The sequence below is a fragment of the Sinohyriopsis cumingii genome, chromosome 4 (assembly GCF_028554795.1).
Source record: "Sinohyriopsis cumingii isolate HCF-2022 chromosome 4, ASM2855479v2, whole genome shotgun sequence".
NCBI lineage: Eukaryota > Metazoa > Mollusca > Bivalvia > Unionida > Unionidae > Sinohyriopsis > Sinohyriopsis cumingii.
This window is the reverse complement of record NC_142964.1, coordinates 49,521,750-49,546,227: the sequence shown is the minus strand read 5'-3', so window position 1 is coordinate 49,546,227 and position 24,478 is coordinate 49,521,750. Positions and strand designations below refer to the sequence as shown.

The 24,478-nt window shown below is 38.1% G+C and overlaps 1 long non-coding RNA gene across 1 annotated transcript; it reads left to right on the top strand.

Moving 5' to 3' along the window:
* Nucleotides 1–1,001: 1,001 nt before the first annotated feature.
* LOC149801138 (uncharacterized) lies at nucleotides 1,002–23,705 on the top strand. The gene is made up of 5 exons (XR_016420442.1): nucleotides 1,002–2,008; nucleotides 2,522–2,643; nucleotides 13,372–13,486; nucleotides 22,861–22,967; nucleotides 23,420–23,705. It is a non-coding gene; the product is annotated as an uncharacterized LOC149801138 (long non-coding RNA).
* Nucleotides 23,706–24,478: the final 773 nt, after the last annotated feature.

Genomic DNA, 24,478 nt, shown 5'->3' with positions numbered 1-24,478 from the left:
GTCTAAATAGTACACCATTCCATCGTCAAAATTAGAAAACCATAAAACAAATTAAAAGATACAATATAACATCATAAAGGAAGAAATACAACTGGGAAAGATATTTGATCTATACTTGCTGTCTCAAACATAAAGAAAATATAGCATACACACAATATAACACCATTACATATAGCAAACACTGAGACCTAGGCGACATATAGCAAAGGTTACAAAACATTTCAAGGGAATGAACTTCGAGCAAGGTGAGGGAAACCAGACTCGGACGAACAACCCTTTAGATAACACTATGGAAACATAAATACCCCATCAAAAATTCTAAAAACTAAATTTTTTATATAAAATTTTGTTTTAATAAAACGTAGAACACATCTGAGGGGGAAATACACAAATATAAAATACTTCTTATTTTTTTTGGGAAATGGGGGCATCTGTCCGTTGCCCCCCCCCCCCCACTCCCAAAAAAGTGTGTGTGTGTGTGTGTGTGTGTTATTATACCCATTACATTACTTGCAAAATATATATGGTGCTGACATTTTCGGCAAGAGGGAGACCTACCGATATTCTGCATATAATTATTTTAATGTTTTTCAGAGCGAGAGTATTGGGGCCTGATCTGTTCAATATATTTCTCAACTGATACAGCAGGTATAATCAGAGGCGTAGGGGGGGGGGGGGGAAGGGGAGTACATATGTCCCCGGGCGCCAAGGTACAGGGGCGCCAAAATGAGGCTTACAACGTTACATTATAATAAGTAAACAAGGGTAATATTCAAAAATGTGATTAAACGGGGAGGGGGCTGGGGCGCCAATTTTATAGTTCGTCCCCGGGCGCAAAATATCATAGCTACGCCTCTGGGTATAATAGAGACCCCCCCCCCCGAGTTTGCCACAGAGCGCTCGTGTAATATACGGTTTAATACAAAATACATGATTGTGGGCAGGAATATACAAAATTTGGTCGATATACATGATCGTTGGTATCTATTCAAACGAGGGCCATGAAATACATTAGCAAATTCCTACAGTATTTTAAGGCAGGCGATTACGAATTATTTAAACCACGTTTTTCATCTGTCACAGATTTTATAATCATTTTGAAGTGGCTGCTTTATCTCGAGGAAAACGAGCGGTAAGTGTTATACAAAACAAAATCTTAATAGCAATTTGATCACTTTTGCGTCATTTGACAGTAAGAATAGTAATAAATAGAGGATAATTTCTTTTCCTACGTTAGGCCTAATACCTGGTATGTTTTTTAGTGTGGTACACACACAAAAAACAACCCCAAAACAACACTAACAACATTTTAAAAAACCCACAAAAACGAGTGCCGTGCCGAAGCCACGGGCTAAAATGCTTTATTATCATTTTTTTTTTATTTATAGCATCAATCACAAATTGAAATATATACAGTATTAGCGTTGGAAAAGAAAGTTTTCTTTTTGTTATATTTTTTTTTCTCACCCTAGCGAAACACTTTCTGCAAATGACCTTAATAAAGAAAAATAATAAATTAACCTAAACCACTTTGAATGTCGACCGTATCTTTATTTACACGGCATCATGCGCGGAAGAAAATACCAACTGAACCGGGATTTCAGACAGCAGATGAATTGAAGTTGATTCATTGAACATCATTAGCAATTGTACAATCAAACAGATGCAACAATGAAAAGTGGAACTATGAAAAATCGAGAATGTTAGATTTGCGAAGGATTTATTCCGAATCATTGTCTGCTAATAGAGAATTCATGTCAGTTGCTGTGTCGGCGATGCCCACACAGCGCGCCGTCCAAATGTGAAGTTGCGTTTTGCTGACAGACATAACACTGTGCCATAATTTATCTGATGGCATGTAAAGAAGCTGCTTAAATTATAGTATTTAAAAGTTTCTTCATTTTGTAAGAGCTCAAGAAATTAATTCTGGTTTGAAAGACAAGATGACGGTAAAACTCAGAAGACGTAGCTGTACAGTACCGTTGGTGTTGGAGACGTCATAATAAAGGTAACTGCGTTAACTTCGCTTTTTGTTTGGTAATTTGTTGGATATTATCTTTTGCTGATCTTCTTTGAGCTTGGAGTAAATTTTACATTCTGAACATTTTTATTTGCACTTATCTGCTTAATATGTATTGCTGGGATATCATATAGAATATGAAGTCAGTATAATGGTACTATATTACATATTTGAATGATAAAAGACTGGTAAATGATATAATGATAAACTACAAAATAAATAATTTGCCCAATATCCCAAATATGTTAATTAAAACAAACATTGAATGTAAATTCAGATATAATGAGCAGTTGTAAGAAGTAAGAAATAACATTTTATCCATTGAACCTGTTATGTGTTATCATCATCAGTTTTAAAATAAACACATGGAGACAAGTTTGCTTAAATTCTAAAATTAACACACACACACACACACACACACACACACACACATGGTATTTTAATCTAATACAGAAATGGTGACATTGATATATGCAGACCAATAGTTTTTTTCTTCTACAGATATAAATTAAAAAGCCTAATTCTGAGAGTTTCACCTACAACATTCATGATGGGAAAGGGCCACTAATTAAGAGCTGACATATGTGGAAGAAAAATACCATCCATGTTGAAAAGGGCTAGAGGTAATGTGAGAAAACATAATTTATCAATCTTATTTAACATTATTGTTGATATTTTATCTCAACTGGTCAAAAGGCTAAGTGGGTTTATGTAATGGTCCAGAGTGTGTTATTTATTTCACATCCCCTTCTGTCTTTCAACAGTAAGAAATTAGCTACTTTGGAGTCCATAGTTCTGATCAATTTGTTTATATAAAACTTGGTTTTGGGCTTAAATCAACATCTTGGATAAATCTAATAATGAGCAAAATCCAAGTATATACATGTGATCATGTATAAGATTAGTTGAGTTTTTTAACCAGCCTAAAAGCCATACTTCCACAATATAGGCTAAAATCATTAAGTTGTCCTTGAAGTTTGATGAGTGTTAACCATTAATAATAATAAGGTGATCTTTCATCTGAGTATGTTACCACCGCATGCAATATTTATACATGTAGTGCAGTTTTTACTAAACGTAGAATACATGCTTATATAAATGAGATCTAGATTGAAGAAGTGAAGATGCATACAAATACATGAGGTTATAACCACTACTGCTGATTCAAGTTTGATCATGCTTGGCCATTGGGCTTATAGAGTCAAGTTTCACAATGATGCTTATTATGAGTGTGATAAAGGTATGGTAGTGAAGTGACCTTGCATCTGATTGGCAGAGTTTCTTATGATTTGCACAACAGTGTTTATGATCCAATTTAGATCTGACTTGTTTAATTATTTGCTTGTATGTCTGAGGCTATAAGCAAAATCTATGCATATAATGTGGTGGTTCTACATCTCACTAGCCATTCTTGCTACTGCTCTTAAAACTATTTCTCATTAATTTCATCAGACTTGGTGAATAGATTTATCTCATCAAGATATAGCAAAAGAGCAATTTTGTAAAAAAAATATTCATTCATATTAAACTCAAATTCTGCATCTGATTGGTTGACCTTGCAAATACTATAAGGGCTCTATTTCTGACAAAAAGATTATTTTGATCTAATGTAGCAGAAATGCTTATATGATCAAAACATTGAACATATTTGATGACAAATAAGAAATAGTTTTTCATGCAAATTTGATAAACATTGATAAATCGGTTCATATCATTAAAAGCTTGGAAGAGTTTGATTACATGTGAGACCATCACATATTAATCATTCTTTATTTAGAGAATTATTTTTGTCAGGATTTAGTAAAATATGTAAAATCAATATGGACTGGTTTTGTTATGTACAGCAACACTAGTTGTTTACTGAGTACTGAGGGAATTGGAGTAAGGCAAGGGTACATTGCAGTAGGTAACCTGGTTGACTTGATAACAGGATTTTAACACAAACATTTTTATCAGGAGTCTAGCATACTAACCATTGATTCACTGCAGATCCTGCCCCCATTAGTTACCTTTTAATACATAAAGCATTTGGGTTTTTTACGTCACAAATCCCATAGGGATTAAAATTAACATCATAGGTCTCACTGGATAGTTTCGTATTTTGACATCCCTCTAATTTTTAAGGTAGAAGGCATGAACCTAATTATCACAAGCCTAGCATTTATAAATTTACACATAAGCTAAATCTATAATGTGGTTCAGATTTACTTTGAGTTAGGCATGGAAATAGGTTGGCTTGTTGGTGACTGCCTGTCACAGTTAGATGAGCATTGGAGATCATATGCGTAACTTAGTCTGCAAATGAGCTGCCGACTTTTATTTGTGTCTGCTACAGAGGTAAATATAAAAAAATCTTGATGGTAGAGGGGTGATGAAAAGTATGCTAATTTGTTATAGTACTAGTGAACTTTATTCATGCATAAGGCACATACTGATTCTTTTAGTTGCCTTGTCACAGAAAAATATTGAAAATAGCTATTTCTAGTAAAAAATGAATGTAAAATGTACCTGCATCCTTTGACCCTACCAGAACCAAACTAAAAGCTCAAATTTGTGCAGCTGCTTTTGCTCATCACAAACATAATTGGGAGTATAACTGCTAACCCTACCCTCTAGCACACATTTCATTCATTCATTGGATTAAAGTCACGTGCACCTTTCGGTATGTGCGACTGTTTAGTTTGTACACGTTTGTGTACTTTTTGAATTTAGCGATTAACTTATACAATGCCCCCAAGCAAGCAAGCCGAAGCCCAGGTGCCCCAAAAGGTCCCGCCCAGGCTCTCATCGCTGCAACCTTCTCCATCGTTGTACTCCGTTGGTGGTCTGTTTCTGCAACCTGCATCTCCTTCCTCTCTCATTTCAGGCAGTAACCGAAGCACACCAGCAGCAGTATTATGAAATTTTCGTTGCAATCAATGCCCAGTTCCCTATATTTATTGGGCTATTCCTGTACTATCTTGCCAAACATGTGATTGTCACATACGCTTCAGATATTCCTGAGTTGTGAATTTTCCTATCTTTTGTAAGGTCTATTAAATTTTGTGTACTTTGCGTACTTGATTTTTCCGAAAATTTTTTCACATCTAGTAGGCTTTTAGTAGCCCTTTATTTTGTTTTGGAGATCTCAATTTGGTTAAGTATTTCGTACGTGTGGCTTTAAACCAATCAGTGTGTTTCAGGGCCAGTAAGTTGTTGGTCAAAAGAGGGCTTTCGTGGGTCAGAATGAAAGCCCTATGTGGTAAAATTTGTTTGTAAAAAAGAAAAAAAAAAAGAAAAGAAAAGAAAAAAAAGGTGGGTAGGGAGTGTGTATGCTATATTTGTGTGATGGCTATAGACATTTTTGTTCGTTTTTCTGCTTTTCCCCACATATCCCGACAACACACATTCACGCTCACTTTCTCATTCACACTTATAAGTAGATGTGGGGGGGGGGTGGCCTTATTTCTTTTGTTTGATTTTGGGAAGGCAATTCTTTTCATACTGGGGGGTGGGGGTGGTTTGATTATTTGAGGCATACTCTTTTCATTGTTTCTGCCTTCATTCCCCAAGGTCTGCAAGTGTCCTGTTCTTTCTTCTTTTACTGCCTTAGGACGTTTAACTTCATCCTGTGCCTTTTCCTGCTCTTCTTTATTTCAGCTCTTTCTGCCTTATCCCGTGTCCGTTTCTATTTTGATCTTCTCGTCCTTTTGATACTGCCATGTTCGCCGTGAGATGTTTTCTTCGAGGGAGGTGGTTTGATTGCCTTTGTTTCCCTTCGCTTTGACCACTTGGCTATTTACCTGTTATTTTTGTTTAGCTTAGCTATTTGTGATTTATTTTAATGTATATTTTTTTTATTTTTATTTTTTTATATTTTTTTTATTTTTTTTTGATCCTACGGGACCTAGCATGCCGTTATAATTCCGAAACAGTGATTTTGTAATATTTTGTCCTTATCTGGTTTTTATTGTTCGGGTTATGATCGGCTGTGCCAGTCTGTGAACCCACGATACCGAGCCGGCCGTCACAATTCCCAAACAGTGATTTGTAATATTTTGACTGGTCTTTGATTTACTTTTTAATATTTTTGTTTTGTTTTTTTTTTTTTTTTTTTTTTTTTTCCTTTTTTTCTTTTTTTTTTTTTTTTTTTTGAACCTACGGGGCCTAGCATGCCATTATAATTCCAAAACAGTGATTTTGTAATATTCGTCCTTATCTGGTTTTTATTGTTCGGGTTATGAGCAGCGGTGTCAGTCTGTGAACCCACTAGCCCGAGCTGGCCGTCACAATTCCCAAACAGTGATTTTTAATATTTTGATTGGTTTTTTTCTTTTTTGGTTCGATCTTTTAGGTTTATTGGTTTTAATTTCTTTACATGGTCTCTCTTTATACCCAACCCTTCATTCGGTTTAGATTTGTCCCCTTTTGCCTATTTTGTTAATGAATGTCATGATGTTATTATAGGTCATTCCTATGTTATTGTTTTTTGCCACAAGTAACTCCGGGTATGTCCACCGTTCTCCTATTTGTTCCTGTTGAGATTTTAGTTCGGCCCTTTCCTGGTTGTATTTGGGGCATATATTTATTAAGTGTGCGATTGTTTCTGGAGTTGGGCAGTAGGGGCAGTTTTCGGTTGGTCCCCTTTTTATGTGTTTCCCTGCGCATCCTGCCAATAGTGTTTTACCTGTTCTTATTCTATTTATTATTGTTATATCGTATGGATTTTTGAAGGTCGGACTTTCGACTTTTCTACTTACTTTTTTCATCATCGTGTTTATTAGACTGTTTGCATCCGATTTTTCCCATAGCTCTTGCCACATGTCATTGATCTTGTCCCATGTTATTGATTTCAGTGACGCTGTATGCTATATTTTGGGCTTTTGGTTCGTTTGTGGCGTTTTTTGCTTCTGCATCTGCTTTGTCATTGCCTGGGATTATGGATGTGAGAGGGTATCCATACGAATTCAACGTGTTTGTTGTTTTTTTCAATCTCTTTAAGTATCGATCTTGCATGATTAATCATATTAGGTCTGCTCTTGGATTGGTCTGTTGCTAACGATTGTAGTACACTGTAAGAGTCGCTTAGAATGACTGCCTTAGTTGTGGGGTATGTTTTGACGTATGTTAATGCCATTAGTATTGCCATGAATTCTACCGTGTATATAGCGCATTGGTCTGGGAGTCTTTTTCCAACGGCGACATCTAATTTTGGGATCACTATCCCTGCTGCAGTTTTATTTGGATTTTTGGTTTTTGATCCATCTGCGAAGATTTGCGTGTATGTCTCGTATTTGTTGTCAATGTACGTTAGTATTGATGCTCTTAGTCCTATCGGGTCATTTTGTTTTTGTCCTAGTTTACGTAAGCTAAGATCTATTTGTGGTGTGGGACAGGTCCACGGGGGGTCTGGGTAATACCTTATTTTTTCTGGGTTGATATTTGCGATTTGAAATTTCCTTTTTAATTCTATAATTATTTTCCCACTAGGTATTTTTTTATTTTTTCCTTTTGTATCGAATGGTTTGTCGCATGCTAAGAGGGCTTGTAGCGTGAGGTGGTTGGGTTGGTGTATTGATATTCGAGTCGAGTATCGCAGCATCAATTCCTTCCGCCTTAGGTCTAGCGGGGGTTCTCCTACTATTATTAGGATATCTTGTGTGGGGGTACCATTTAGGACGCCGGTGCATACCCTTAGCGCTTTTGATTGGACTGTGTCTAGTTTCTTTAGTAACGTGGCGCTCGCCGCTCCATATACCTGGCAACCGTAGTCCAATTTTGCTCTTATAAGTGCTCTATATAGGGTAACGAGTGTTTTTTGATCAACCCCCCAATTCACCCCTCTGAGGTTTCTGTGGAGGTTGATGTCTCGTTTGCACTTCGTTACGAGTTCTTGGATATGAGCTGCCCACGTGAGTTCGTGGTCGAATACCATACCTAGGAGTGTCGCTTGTTTTTCGAATTTGATGGGTACCCCCTTTAGGGTTAAGTTTGGAGTGGGTGGGGGGTGGCCACCTCCCGGATTGAAAACTATGCCTACTGTTTTTAGAGGTGACAATTTAAATCCCCATTTATCTGTCCAATTTCCTATATCGTTTAGTCCTTTTTGTAAGTGCTTGGTCGTTTCTCTGCTGGCTGGGTTGCCAGTTTTCCATACGGCGCTGTCATCGGCGAATTGGGATAAGTCAAGGTGGTTGGGTTTTACCGCTGTTTCCAGGTCGTTTATCATTATATTAAATAAAGTTGGGCTGATTACGCTTCATTGTGGCGTGCCATTTTCCAGTTTGTATCGTTCGGAGTAGTCTTGTCCTAGTCTGACTTGTATCTTTCTATCGGTTAGGAAGTTAGCAATAAATTTGTATATATTGCCAGTTATTCCGTATGGTTTAAGTTTACTTATCAGTCCCTTAGTCCACATTAGATCATATGCTTTTTCCATGTCTAAGAAGATGGCTGTAACATATCTGGATTTTTAAAATTTTTCTCTAGATGCTAATTTGACAGCGGTTTCTAGTCTCATGAGTTGGTCTATTGTGCTTCGGTAGTTGCGAAACCCGCTCTGTGTATTAGCTAGTAGTCCTTTGCTTTCTAAATGGTATTTCAGCCTGTTGTTTACCATAGTTTCCATTATTTTACATATATTGTCTGTTAGTGATATGGGCCTGTATGATTTTATATCGCTTGAGGGTTTTCCAGGCTTAAGAATCGGGACCACTACTGCCTTTTTCCATCTTATAGGTATGGTACCGGTTTCCCATATTTTATTAATGAGGTTAAGTGCAATTGTGACAAGTTTTTTGGGTAGGTTCTTGTACATTTCATACCCCAAAGTATCCTCCCCGGGGGATGTGGTCTTTTTGCCGGCGAGGGCCTTTCTCCATTCGGCTTCTGTAAACGGAAGGTTTAGTGGGCCGTCATTATTTCCTGCTTCCTTTATGTTGTCAGAGTTGCTTTCCTCAAATTGCCTTTTATGATTTTTAAACTTATCCTCTAAGTTGGTATTGCTACACATGTTGGCGAAATAGTTTGCGAATAATTCTGCCTTATGTTTGTTGTTTTGTCCAGGTATGTTGGGGGTTATTGATTTAGTTTTGCCTCTCATTTTTTTAATTCTTTGCCACACCTCCTTCGATTTTGTGTTAATATCTAGTTTTGAGCAGAATTCTCTCCATGAGTTTTGTTTAGCTATCATAATAGTTTGTTTGGCAGTTTTTTCCTTTTCCTTGTAGTAGTTAAAGTCCCTATTATTTTTAGTTCTTTTGAATTTGTTTAGAGCTCTTTTTTTCTCTTTAATTGCTATTTTACATTCATTATTCCACCAGGGCACCGTGGGTTTGGGTGCTACTCCTTTAGTTTTAGGAATTGTTTCTTGGGCCATTGTGTTAATGGTTTCTATTAATTTGTCATTAAAGGTGTCAATGTCCCGGTGATATATGGTTTCTGGGTCAATTGAGTCACCTATCTGTTTGAACCTAATCCAGTTGGCCTGTTCGTATTTCCATCTTGGTGTGAAGGACGCTTTATTTTGAGGTATTCTAATTTGTATTTCTATATTTATAAGGTAATGGTCACTTCCCATAGGGTCGCTTTCATCAACTTGCCAATCAGAAATGCCTGTTAATCTTGGTGTGCATAGAGATAGGTCTATTGCTGATGTGTGGCCTGTTCTGTCATCTATCCGGGTGTGCATTCCGTTGTTTAGAAAAACTAAGTTGCATTTTTGTGCCCATTTTTCTACAATTTTTCCTTTAATGTCCGTCTTTTGACTCCCCCATAGTTCATTGTGCGCATTGAAGTCCCTGCATATTACCACCCATTCTCCACAGTCTTTAATCATTTTGATTGTTTCGTCTGCACTTAAATTGCGCTGCTCATTTGTTTCATAGAGGTTAACGATTAGTACCTGCTTAGTTTGAGCGGTTATTTTGACTATCTGTATTTCGAAGTCATTGGGCGGTCTACTATCTGTTAATTTATGCATTTCTGATGTAATTCCATCTCTAACAAAGGTTGCTAACCCCCCTCCTCTTGCTGTGGGGGATCGATGCTTTAGGTATTTGGTGTTGTAGCCTATGATGTTTGGGATACGTGAGGTATCATTTAGGTGGGTTTCCTGTATGCATATAACATCTGGTTTTCTTTCCTGTTCAAGTATTTTGTTATTTAGTTGGTCAGCGTGGGCCCTAAGGCCGCGTGCATTCCATTGCCATATTTTGATTTCTGCTCTGGAATCCATCTCTAGTGCAAAAAGTCTTAATAGTTTGTTTAATTTACTGTTGTTTTCGTTTTATGCGTGTTTCCTACCAGTGAGGGTGCTACCTATTTATTTTGTTTTTGGTATCCTGATTTTTGTTTTGGCCTGCTTATAGTTTACCCCATGGGAGATCATATATTCGACTATTAGGGCTTCTCTAAGAGCCCTGGGGCATTCTGCGTGGTTTGGTTTGTGGTTACCACTACAGTTAGCGCAGTGCTGATTGGTGGCGCTACATGTTTTCCGGTCTGGGTGGTGAAGACCACATTGATTGCACCGGAATAGGTTTCCGCAACTCTTAGAGTAATGCCCCCAATTTTTGCAGTTGCCACAGAACCGTGGTTTGTTTTTGAAAGCAAAAATTTTTTTAGCCTCGAGTTTTTCGGCTATTTTGATAGTTTCTGGGGTGGCGCCCTTAAAAAAGAGTACCACTGCAGTGCTATCCTTTCCCCTTCTTGTTTTTAGGCGGATTGCTTTCTCTACTTCCTCTCCTTTACTCCTTATGTAGTCTACTATTTCATTGGTTTTATTTTGAGTTGATACGTATATGACTCCTTTGTTGTGTGTTTTTGGGGGGTTTGGGTCTATGTGTTGTTTTGTTCTGTTGTGTCTAGTGACCTGAACATTTATTTGGTCTATTCTTTCAATTTCCATATATTTGGCAATCTGTTGTTCAGTGGTGCATTTGATTATCAGCAAGTCGTCTCTAGTGCTTTTAAGCGTGAATTCTCCTTGGTGATGTTTGTTCAATTGCCATGCTATGGTTTTAAAGGCTAACTTCGTTATTTTGGAATTTACTTCTTGACGAAGAGAGTCAGTTCAGCGGGGTGTTTCTTGTTTTGGATATTTTGCAGACTGGTCTTTTTTCCCCTGGTGTTTGTCTCTTTAGCTGACTTTGTTTCGTTGTCCATAACCGGCTTGCTGGGTCTTGTATTCTGACAGTTAGTGTGTTCCTTATTCTTTCTAACTGGTATTTGGGATTTGGTTTTCCTATTATTCTTACCTTTTGTTGAGTCGTGTGTGACTGCTTTATTTGTGGTAGGGTGAGGGCGTTCTGTTTCATCTAGTAGGTTCTCAGTTTGAGTCCCCTGGCTGCTAGTGTTTTTAACCAGCGTGGTCTGGGTTGTTTTTGTGCTTGTTGAGTATTGTTCCTCAGTTTGGGTACTCATGTCGGATGTAGTTTTGCGGTTACTCGGTAGATTGTCCACATTCTCGTTTACGCTTGGTGACAGGTAGAGTCTACTCATCGAGTCAGTTGGGGTCGAGTTGAAAATTGGCGTTAAGAACTGTATCTGTCGTTTTTCTCTTAGGGGGGATGAGACTGCTTCGGAGTAAGTTTGCCTTAGTTTATCTGCCTTTAGGTTGACCAGGCAGCTGAGATAACTATTTGATGATGTGACATTAATTTTGTTGTTATCCATCTTGAGTTTCTTTATTTGATGTAAGGTATATATGACGGGATATTTCTTTAGTTTTAATCCTGGGTTTGTTTTGATTTCTTGCAATTTATTTGAGTTTAATTCTAGCTTAAAGTTATCTGTCTTAACTATACTTTATTCTACTTAGTACTATGAAAAAGCAACAGCTGTAAGGGGATATGCAAATAGCTTTTATTCTGATTTGTGTAATTAATTATTATATTACTATTATCCAATTTAAACTTATTGAAAATTATTTTCTAGCCAAATGGTCAAAGTAAAAGGTTTTACTTACCCCGATCCAATTTTCTTTTTAAGATCTTTAGAGTTTTTAAATACAGCCTTCTAATTATACAAGTTTCATTACATTGGTCAATAATTAGTCACATGTGATGACACTTGTAACTAATCAAACCACAGCAACTGAGAGCAGACTAAGCACTGATATTTATATGGTACAGTGGCAATATACAGTCTGTCTGCCGCAACACATGAAACAAACTGGACAAATCTGAAAGCCTTGAATTTGACTTTATTTATCTGTATGGTAGAACAGAACCTGAGTTGAAAAGCTTTTAAAGAAAGACCTTGATATCAAACCTAATAATAACTGCAGGAGTTATATTATGGATAATTAACCATTCTCTCAGTTTCAAACTGGGCATTCCATCCCATGGGGTTCTAAATGTAAACCAAGTGTAACTGATATCCTAATGAACTGTAAAGACCATAGCAGCACAACAGCAGGGGACCAGGTATGTCCAGATCCAGAAATCACAGACCAGTTTCAAACTGATGATGAACCACATAAAAATTACACATCTGCTAGAACTTATGTTATGAAGATAACTTAAATTGCATTATTATTAATCCTCCTCCTCACATTCATCATAATTGAGATGCATCATATATGTTTTATTGTAAAATAGTTTATGCAGCATAATTCAGTGAAGACCTTTGCTGCCAATTTACCAGTGAACCATTTGTTTCAATGAACATATTTTATGTTGTAACAAGGAGCATCATTTAAACATTATGATACACTTATCATACCTGTATATGAAATCTTAATACTAACACTTATACTTGCAATACTACTACTAATAAAAACACCTGCACTGATAATTTGATTATGTTCAATTGGACTTGTATCTAAATGATCACCAGCTGTATGAAAAGACATATTTTAATATATAGATATTGGATGGAATACTAGTTACCACAATTGAATAGTCATATGATAAATGATATATTATTTTAAACAATTTATATTTGCAGTGAAACATACTTTTACATTATTTTCACTTAAATTTCATTTATAGAGCAGTATACTCTGCATTCATTAAATTACTGAAATGGTTATAATACAACAACAAATACTGCAACTTCCAGAATCACAAAAATCAAAAGATATAAACAAAAACTTCCCTACATGTATCAACAGTTGTCACTTAATAGACAGAACTCTGAAGATTTAGAATAGGATGTTAACAAATTAGGTATTCAAGTTAAAAAGAAAAAAATACCAAGTAAGCTTACTACCAAAAAATCAAACAATAACAGTGAATTTTAGTACATTCCCAGGAAACAGAATATATGATTTTTCTTAACTTGATCTGATACATCTTAAATCTATAGAAAATGATTCATATTGTATGACTAAAATATTATGTAAACAAAAATTCCATCACTTTTTTCAGATGCAACATGCATACCCCAACCCATCCTTCTTGATCATAAAGTATACCAGCATTCCACTATAAGATGGGGAGCTGTAGTGGCTCAGTGGTTAGCTTTCTGGACCTGTGAAATAAGGTAGGTTCAAATTCTACCATCAGACCAACCTGGGTTAGCTACCATGGTGTGTCCTTGGGCAAGGCACTATACTTAAAGTGCCTTGGCACTAAATAACTTACTTGTGTTGGTTTACCATAAAAGGCCAAACCAAACACAAAAAAACAACAACTTTAAAATATGAGTTTTGTCAATACTAAGTAATTGAAAATCATACTGAAGAAATGTTTTTGTTAATACAGATTAATGGATCTAAAAAATCTCTTTCTTCTGCAGGAGTTTAAAATGTTAAATTAAAAAGGTCATGGTACACATTGCTTTGTTCGTACACATCAGGCTCCGTAACCCATATCCAACTAAAAATTTTAGTAGAGTCTGAATAAAACATATTTTAATCTGGATGATAATATTCTTTCTCCATTCATATATTACACCACCAAGATTGATCCAAATAAGATTACATTTTACTATAACACTGAGGATGAGTATGCCTCTTAACAACTTACAAATGTGGAGAGAATGGAGTTAAACTGAACTTTGATTTCTTTTCAACCATAGCACAAGATGATCATTTATTATGAAAAAACCTGAATAAAGTTGGAGTTCATAACCATGACAGTCTTGATACAATATAAATTCAATATATTATTGTTGTCTTGAGGTATAGTTCTGTATATTACAATCTCACACAAGATCAGGGTATATTTTAGTACCATACAGTTAATTCGGGATTGTATTAATACCTATTCTGGTGAATGAACATTAAATAAGATTTACTATTTTGGAACCAGTTGCAATAAAGTTTACTAAACAAGAGAAAATATGACTTTACTATAATATCTAAAATGTAAAATCTGCAAACAGAATACTTGCTTGACTTTACACTTCAACTATATCATAATATTTATTTGAAATGAATTTATACAAATGGCATTAAATTTGGTTTCAGGCTGGTAATGACAATGGTAGTAGTGAATAGGGACGGTCTAGGGACTAGGGAACTTCCATGTTAAAAAGGGTATATCCACTCTGGGGACTATGTAATTTAACATGGGAGAAAAAAAAAAAATATCCATTCTAGGGACAAGGGGAATTTAACATGGGAGAAAGAAAAAAAACTATTCACTCTAGGGACAAGGGAAATTGAACATGGGGAATAAATCGTGGGACTGTCTTGGGACTAGGGGAAATGGAACAGGGTCGGGACCCTATTTTAATAAGGTCCCGACCTGATGGGTCTATGAAAATGGAACAGGCGAAAATTGAAACAGGGAGGGGTCTCTATTTTTTTATTATTTTTTTAAACAAAAAAATAAAAAAAGGGGTAGGCAATTGAAAGTCAAGATCTTTTCGAGAGATAGGAATGGCCCTGAAAAGGGCCTTTGGTTTTATGTTAATATACCCTTAACATAAAGGGCATCTGTGACATCTTCTTCTTGACCTTAGGCTGTGCCTGACTGCAGGACCATAGATTAAGACTCTTTTGAGGCATCCTTGATGCTCCACATAAGATTCTTCGCATCCACAGGCTGGTGTCTGTCCTGTGGATAACTGTCCAGTTGGATCGGACATACATTGATATGTCCGTCCGGAACATCATCGAAGACACAAGCGTTGAAGATTGTACATCGGTCCACATGTTGGGGTGCTGAGTAACAGGTGAAGGAATGCAGTGAACTGTACTTATTTATAGGGGGAGGAAGGATTGAAACGGATTGAGTTTGTTGACCAATCCAAACACGCGTTACAAAATTCAGTCAGCCCACGTCCAATCCGAAGAGAGCAGTCTGTGACGTCACATAGTCTATATAGATTCGCTAGCGCCTGTGCGTAGTCAATCTAAGCGACAGTTTTTCAACATGACGGAAACTCAGAAAACGATCAGTTTGGGTGCACTGATGGTGGAGACTACCCAAGGGAACCCAGACTTACTTTCAGAAGAGGTGAATTGGGATTTTGTGGATTTTTTTACCTTGCAAGAATTTGTTCCTGAACCTTCGTCACCTTCTCCTTCATTACCGCACATGGAAAATTTTAGACAGAGACAGAAAGAAGAATTGGAGAAATTTATACAACAGCAAAAGGAAGCGGAACAAGCTTTTCTCCTACAGCAACAGCAGCAAGAAGAAGAGGTAAGAAAAAAACAAGAAGAAGAAGACGCAGCAGCAAAGAAACAAGGGTGTCAAAATCAAACGGTCACGGTACTGTTAGACATTTTAGTTAAGAAGTCTGAAACAGATGTATCAGACTTCTTTATTACGGCCGAAGAGAATACGACCTTCCCAAGCTAAACACTCCAACCCTGTGACTACGCCTACTGCACCATCCTTAGTGATTTCAACGAAATCATCATCAACAGTACGCAGTCCAGAAGTAGGCCTTGGCCATGGCAAAGGCTTAAGACAGTTAAAGTTGATTGTTTAAACTCACCCCTTGCACCAAAAAAGGCCCTTTTCAGGGCCATCCACGTCTCTCGAAAAGAGATAGGCTTTCAATTGCCAATAACTAAAAAAAAACATTTTACCCAATAGTACCTGTCTGTGTATGAGTGTGCGTGAGTGTAGGTTCTTATTTTAAAATCAAAACCCAAAGACACTTACCTTTTATAATTAATTTATTCTTTTATAAATATTTACAATTCACAATTCACAACAGAGCACTTTAAAAAGTTCATAGACTTATTCTGTCTCATTGTTCACTCTCTGTTTTTTTAATTTCTTCACCGTCATAGTCTTTTCCTCCTCTTCCTCCTCACTTTCTTCCCTTCTTTTCTTCTCCTGTTTCTTTTTCTTCACCTGTCTGTTTTCTTCCTCTTCTTCTTCCTCTTCCTCTGAAGAATCCCTCTCTTCTTCTGACTCCTCTTGTTTCTTTTTTGGGCAGTCTGGTGACCAATGTCCTTTTTCTTGACAATAATAACAGGTATCTTGACTTTTGTCTCTTCTAACCCCTTTTTTTTCTTTTTTGACGGTCTGGACACTCTGAAGACCAATGCCCTTTCTTCTGACAGATATAGCAAGTATCTTGACTTTTATCTTGAAAGGAAGGAGAGTAGTCCCTCGGCTGGTCTGAAGAGAATTTTCTAATGACCCCTCGCAAAGCTCTGATGAAACGTTCAATCTTGGTAGTCTCTTCCATTGTTGTGCTCAGTTTGAGAGTGAAATGAATAGTGAAAGGACAAGACACATACCCTTTATATACGCTGGTCTGCTATGACTATAAATTAATCCATGGTGTTTAAACTTTAGTCATTTGACTTTTTGCTATCGAGATGAAATGATCCAATTCATTTGAGAAGAAAGAAGAAGAAAGTAAGAGGCAGAAACGTGATCTATCGCCTCGTACTAGGGCTGAAGTCTTGGCACAAATTCATGCCAGTGATTTTGAAGAGGACATGAGTGAACCAGAATCCAAACCCTCTAAACAAAGTTTACCACCCTTAGTCAACCCTGAAAAGTACTATGACATTCGAGAGACGGAAAAGCGTCCCTCTAGAAAATTTAGAACTACGGCTTACAAATACACAGTGAAGTTTAAAGATTTCAAGTCTGAAGTACTGTTAGAGAAAGCAAAAGGGTTCATCACCGACATGTGGGATTCTTTGCTCACCACACTCAAGCGACAATGTCAACCCAAAGAAGATGATCGCTTGAGACTTTCCATACAACATGACGGCTTGAAATCCCGTTTGGATCGAGTTTAGCAGCCCTGCAGAATTGACCACTTCCAAAGTCATGGACAAGATTCAACACGTGCAACAATCTAATGACCAGTTTGACATCACCGATGGAAAAGCCACACTGGACATGACCCACGTCTCTCCTCCTCAAGGGACCGGACAATGCAGAAAGACCTTATTGGTCAACAACCTTCGCATTACCAAAACAAGTCTTGTCCAAATTAACAATTTTCAAGACCACATGTGTTTAGCCCGAGCCATCGTGGTGGGATGAACCTATGCCGACAAGAACGACACGGTAGAATGGAAAAGAGCCTGGGAGAACATTCGAAAATCGAACCGAGCCAAACAACGAAATGAAGCAGAACTTCTGTTACAACAAGCATGCCTGTCCAAAGACACATCCTGTGGCATTCCTGAGATGCAAAAATTGCAAGATGCCCTAGCTCCACGATACACCTTGAAAGTGCACCCTCAAGAAGTGCGCGGGTCTCTGTTGTTTCGAGGGAAAGACTTTAAGGATGGAAAATACATTCACCTCTATCATCACGATGACCATTTCGATACCATTACCACTATCACTGGATTCCTGGGATACAAATATTACTGTGAGAAATGTGACTTATGATGGTTATAATAATCGAGAGCAACACAAACATTGTGGATCGAAATGCTCAGGATGTTTGGCCTCTCAACCCTGTCTGAGCGAAGGGCAAGAACCAGTGCATTGTCCTGCTTGTCTGCGCACATTTGTCAGCCCTGCCTGTTACCAACAACATCTGAAGATGCAAGGTTCACAGAAGAAATGTGCTTGTCAACTCCTGAGATTGTGCCCAATGTGTGGACAAGGTCTATGTATCAACAGTACCAAGGCACACGTATGTTCAGGAAAGAAAAAATGTCACATTTGTCACTGCATTGTGGACTTGGAACACCAATGCTACATACAAAAATACCAATCCCAACCAGAGAAAGAGGATGGTCACAAGAAGAAGAAAGGCAATTTCATCTTTTTCGATTTCGAATGCATGCAAGAGATCAGTATTCACATTCCTAATTTCTGCGTGGCTCATCGAGCGTGCGAGAAGTGATTCAAGAACCTATCTTGAGTTATTGCCCTCACTGCAGTAAGATTCCTGGAGGGCGTGAAAAAATCTTTCAAGGACCGAACACACTAGCCGATTTCACACAATGGGTCTTAGACCCCATCGACAAGACGTGGAGCCAAGAGGACATCGAACATTATTATGGAGATTGTCATTGTCATGCCACGGTGATGGCTCACAATTTCTCCGGATATGATGGATAGTTTCTTTTGAGATGTTATACGGAACGTGGCATCGAGCGTCCTAAAATCACTTTGAACGGAGCCAAAATCATTTTCATGCAAGTGGGACAAGTGCAGTTTAAAGATTCGATGAGCTACTTAGCCATGCCTTTGAGTCGAATGCCTAAAATGTTTGGAATGACAGAAATGGCTAAAGGGTACTTTCCACACTTTTTCAATACAGAAGCCAATCAACACGCCGTTCTACCCCATTTGCCTCAGGCTCACTATTACGACCCTGACAACATGCGTACCGAACGAGAAACTTTCTACGCTTGGTACCAGGCTCACGCCTCCGACCCTTTCGACTTTCAGGAAGAAATGCTAAAGTATCGTCGTTCCGACATGGACATTTTACGGCGATGCTGTGGAAAATTTCGAGAACTGTTCATGGAACACGGAGGGGTTGATCATTTAAAAGAGGCTTGCACCATTGCCAAAGCGTGTTCCTTAGTCTACCGACAACGATTCATGCTTGAAAACACTGTGGCTGTCATCAGTCCTCAAACGACCAACTATGTCAAACGTCAATACTCGGTCAAAGCCCCATGCTGGTTGCATTACTTGTGCGACAAGGAAGACAAATGGATTCAGCATGCCCGCAACGGACAGGGCGAAAGATCATCGGAATGCATTCGGTCAATGGCTGGGACTTAGAAAACCCCAAGATCATGTACGAGTTTAACGGTTGCTTATTTCACGGATGTCCCGTCTGTTACCCTGACCGCGGCACTAAAAATCAGTTCTTAAAACGAACCATGGAAGACTTGTACCAGGCCATTTGTCAGCCACGCCTAAAGTTAGAACAGGAAGGATACCAAGTGGTGGAAATGTGGGAACACAAATACAATCACCGTTTGAACACCGATCCCGAGTTTAAACGCCTCATGGAAAGTTACCAGTTCATGGACCCCCTGAACCCAAGTAATAGTTTGTACGGAGGAAGGACCAATGCCACCTGTTTGCTGTACCAAGCTGACGAAGAGAAAGGAGAAGAAATCATATACTTGGACGTGTGTTCACTGTATCCCTACGTGTGCAAATATTGTTGCTTTCCTGCAGGGCACCCACAATTGTTCACCGAACACATCGACCTAAAAAACATTCGACAATACGAAGGCTTGATCAAGTGCAAAGTTTTGCCTCCCACGAACCTATACCATCCCGTCTTACCTCGCCATTGCCAAAGCAAACTTATGTTTCCTTTGTGCCGTACTTGTGCTGAAACGTGCAACCAAGATCAACCTTGTCATCACACCCAGGAAGAACGGGCCTTGACGGGGACATGGGTCAGCGTAGAATTGTTCAAAGCTCTGAACATGGGATACCAACTGTTAGAAGTGTACGAAATTTGCCACTTTCCCAAGACACAATAATTCCACAAGGGTGACCCCACGCAGAAAGGCATTTTCGCAGACTACGTGGATGCCTTTTTGAAACTGAGCAAGAAGCCAGTGGCTATCTGTCCTGGTGTCACACTCCCGAAGACCAAAAGACATTCAGAGAGAAATTCTGGGCACAAGAAGGCATTACTTCAGATCACATTGAGAAAAACGAAGGCAGGCGATCGTTTGCCAAAGTGATGTTAAATTGCTTGTGGGGTAAAATGGCACAATGACCGTGTTTACCCAAGACGGAGTATTTGACCGAACCTTCCCGCTACTTTCAGATGATTCACGACAAAGCCAAATTCATGAAACACGTGGACGTCGTTCGTGAGGATTTGATCTTGGTGAATTATGAAGAAGATCTGAACTTTGTAGAAGATGACCCCTTTGGAAATGTCATCATTGCAGCTTACATGACAGCTCATGCTCGCTTAAAATTGTACGAAGCTTTAGAACTGTTAGGGGAACGTGTCTTGTACTTTGACATGGACAGTTGCATTTATATCGATCACCCGAGTCAACAGCACCCTGACATCGAAGGAGACCGTTTAGGAGCCTGGACAGACAAGCACCCCGATGACAAGATTCTAAGTTTCGTTAGTGGTGGTCCCAAAAATTACGGCTGCGAATACTGGGCCAAACAAGGAGAAGTGCACACGAAGTGTAAAGTGAAAGGACTTACTCTGAATTATCGTACCAGTCGAGTGGTCAACTTTGGCATATTGAAAGAAGCCTTGCAGTCTAGAGATAGTGACCACCTATCAACCCAACAAGATTGTACGTTTACCCACACACCACATCGTCAGTCGACCCTTGGAAAAAGTCTATCAAATCGTGTAGCAGAAGCGAGTGCGGCTTCCCACCCACTTTACTTTGCCGTATGGACATGTCGGTATAAAACATTGGTTGTAAGAGGATAGCCACCCACCAGAAGGATGACTTCGCCACAGCAAGAATCGAGTGAGAAATCCAGTGAGAACTCCAAGTTCAAACCCTACCATTTTCCAGTCTTCTTACCTGACTATTGTGATTGTGCCCGTCGATTGGACATGTTTCAAAAATGGCCTACGGATAGGGAAGGATTACCTTCTTCGTATGTTTTAGCTAGAACAAGATTTGTCTACTTCGGACCCGAGTCAGGATTGGGATACGAAGTACAGTGTTTCGCTTGCGGACTGAAGTTATGAATGGATCTATGTATCTACAAAGATTCAGCTATTCTGGAACATACTCGATGGTCTCCGCACTGCCCTTACCTTTCAATGGCCTTTCCACCCATTAAACTACGGTACAATTATGACGGTACCTTAGAGACGGTACCTTCCAAAACTAGACGTAAACACATTGCATCCTATTTCATTGTTGTTTCTTTTCCACATAATAGCTTATTTTTTATAAAATGTTAAACTTTACTAATCTTTTTTCAAGATCACTTTAGTTTGCAAAAATACATCTTGTCATTTATTGGCATTCTACATTGAATTTTGTAAACTAGCTATAAACCTGACCTAATTACTCAACTTAACTGCTGACAGAAACAGTCTACAGTAAATGTATTTCATTTCTATAGCTCGATGGATAAACATTACATCTTTTAAAGCTGTGCACAGAATAGGCCGACATATCACGAGTCAGGAAAACATGGGGGTGGTATCCCCTGTGTCCAAAATTAATATCATTTTGAATAGAATATTCTAGTGACAATTGCCTCTTTTCAAATGGTAAGCATTGCTTTTTTTTATTTTCATCAATCTGTCAAATTCTGTATGCATTTTGCTTTAATATTTGAGATGGAAACCTTAGGTGCATAGAAATGTCAGACAGCATTGTACATCATGGATGGTGTCCAACATACTTTTATGATCATAAAACAAAATCCCATTTTTTAGTTATGGCCACTGATTTAAAAAATATTCATCCAAGCTAAATATAATAATAATAATAATGAGGACTTTGTATAGCGCCTAATCTTTAGAAGCTCTAAGCGCTTTGCAACATTAGACAACATAAAAACATACACAATGATATGATTACAAAAACAAACACCATGAAATTAGAAAACATAAAAAACATGCTGAGAATATTTAAGGTAGTTAACATTATTAAGTCATTAAGTTTGTTTTTGTAGTCAGAATAAGTAGTTTTGAGAGCACTCTTGAATGGGATCACTGCGTCTTTGTGTCTAAGTTCAGTGGGCAATTCATTCCATGTTGCTGGGCCCTGGTATGCAAAAGAATGCTGTCCATGTGACTTTGTTTTCATAGTGAGAATAATGAGTATATGATTGTCGGAAGAGGAGTGTAAGTATCTTGCTTGTGTGTACACATAGGTGAGGTCGGATAGGTATGTTGGACTAGAGTCTGTCAGTGAAACGTAGCACAGAGAACTAATGTTGTGTTTGATTCTGGATCGAATGGATAGCCAGTGTTGGGTACAGAGCAGCGGGGAGGTGTGCTCTGATTGTGGTACTCTAAGTATGATCCAAGCAGCTATGTTTTGAACTTTTTGAAGTCTCTGCAGTAGATATTAAGATGAACCAGACAGAATTGAGTTACCATAGTCCAGTCTTGAAAGCAGTAATGAACACACAAGTGTTTTAGTGGCATCAACTGAAAGATATCTGAGAATGGAGCTGATGCGTCTCAGCTCAAGATACGCAGCCTTGCATATGTTCATGACATGTTGGTGCAATGTGAGAGTACTGTCCAGAGTAACACCTAGGTTTTGTACTGATTGTGTGAATTTAATGTTGGTGTTGCTGATATTTATTGTGTGAGGTAAAGGATGTGAATGAGAAAGTCTTTGATAAGTAAGTATGGCTTGATTTAAATTGTGTTTTTCATGTGACTTGCCAGAGATTTTTAAATGAATTGGTAAAGTAACTTGAGACACATTTCAAAGTACATGTTTTAAAAATATTCCATTGATTATTGCTGGCATTTAGAAAAATGCAATGCATCCTTTGTTGTGAAACTTATTTTAAAACATTGTATTACTCATGCAGAAGCCTGCTTGAAAACTAATGGCAAAGCAAAGGCAAATGGAATGGAAGAGACCATATCAGAGACCCTCAAATATGCACCCAACCAACGCAGAATGATAAAAAACAAGGTAATCCAAATGACTCTTATTTCATCAATATTGGATTCAGTTTCGTCTTTTAAAGCATAGTATTTGCAAAGCGGATGCATTTCTAAACTGATAACAAAATCAGCTTATCCTATTGCCCAGGACTATCAGAGCTAGAGTCCAGCTAACTACAATATGCATATATCTTGTCTGATCGGACAAGTGCCTCCATTTGGAATTTTTATTCACATGAAATATTTGGATGAAATAAATTCATCTTTGTGCAAATTGATTGCACCATCCACTTGCCAGAAATGACAAGTAAGTGCAAAGTTATCTTGTATCATGGCTTAACGATAGTAAGGGAAGCACAAGTGCAGTGAAGAAAATTTCATACATTTTTATAATGCTGATTAACATGACTTCTGCATATGTAACTAGTGCTGAGATGATATGACTTTATTTAAGCATTACAATTTTGTTTTAATTTGCAGGTGCCTGAGCAGAAGAAGTAATAGATAAACTTTACAGTGGAGTTGGAGACTGATTCTGATTCATAATCTTAATTAAATCTAGAAAATAAACATTAAAGTCATATTAAAATATCTGTTGTATTGTTTCCTTCTTTCATTTTTCTCTTAAAAACAAATGTCTGAACCTTTAGCCTGTAAATTCAGTGGATTCCTTATCAGCCCATCTACTTTTACTTTACACCATGCTACTTTAAAAAAAAAATGAATTATCCCCATTGGGGTAGGTCCCCCCAACCCCCCACCCTACTTTGTCAACTTACCTGCCACATTTAAATCTAATGGAAGGCCCTGCTGTAAAGCCTGTTAGTAAAACTACCCAACAAGAGGATTTCATACATTTGCAACTCCTAGATGGATGGTAATGTTTTCATTTTTGTAATGTAGATTTGGACATTCTTGCCACCAGTATGGAATATGTGTTTCAGAAACACAAGCAGCTTTCATCAGATTTGCATATAGGTTTTATATGTTGTGAGTATGTTGTAGGAAGTTTTTTTAAATAACATCATATGAGATGATGCCAGTGGAAATGGCAGAAAAGTGTCTGTATTGTTCACCAACTACACCTTGTTCTTACAAAATGTGGCTGTTACACATTCCCATGATGATGTCACTGACAGCCATCAGTGAGGAATGCCCCAACAAGCATAAACAAATTGCTTCCGTTGTAATTGTTACAATTCCATTCTGACCACTCCGGTGTCCTAGTGGTTAGAGCGTCCGCCTCAGAAGCGGGAGGTCATGGGTTCAAACCCCAGCCAAGTCATACCAAAGACTTACAAAAATGGTATTAACAGCTACCTCGCTAGATGCTCAGCATTAAGAGGTTAGTGTTAGGACTGATCGGCCTGGTGTCAGGATAATGTGACTGGGTGCAACATCATACTACATGTTTGCAGCATGATGCCCCAGTGCTATACATCACTATAAACTGCCACACTGCAGACATCGTAGCAATATGACTGAAAAATTATTCAAGCTACGTTAAAAATCCAATCACACACACACAATTCCATTCTA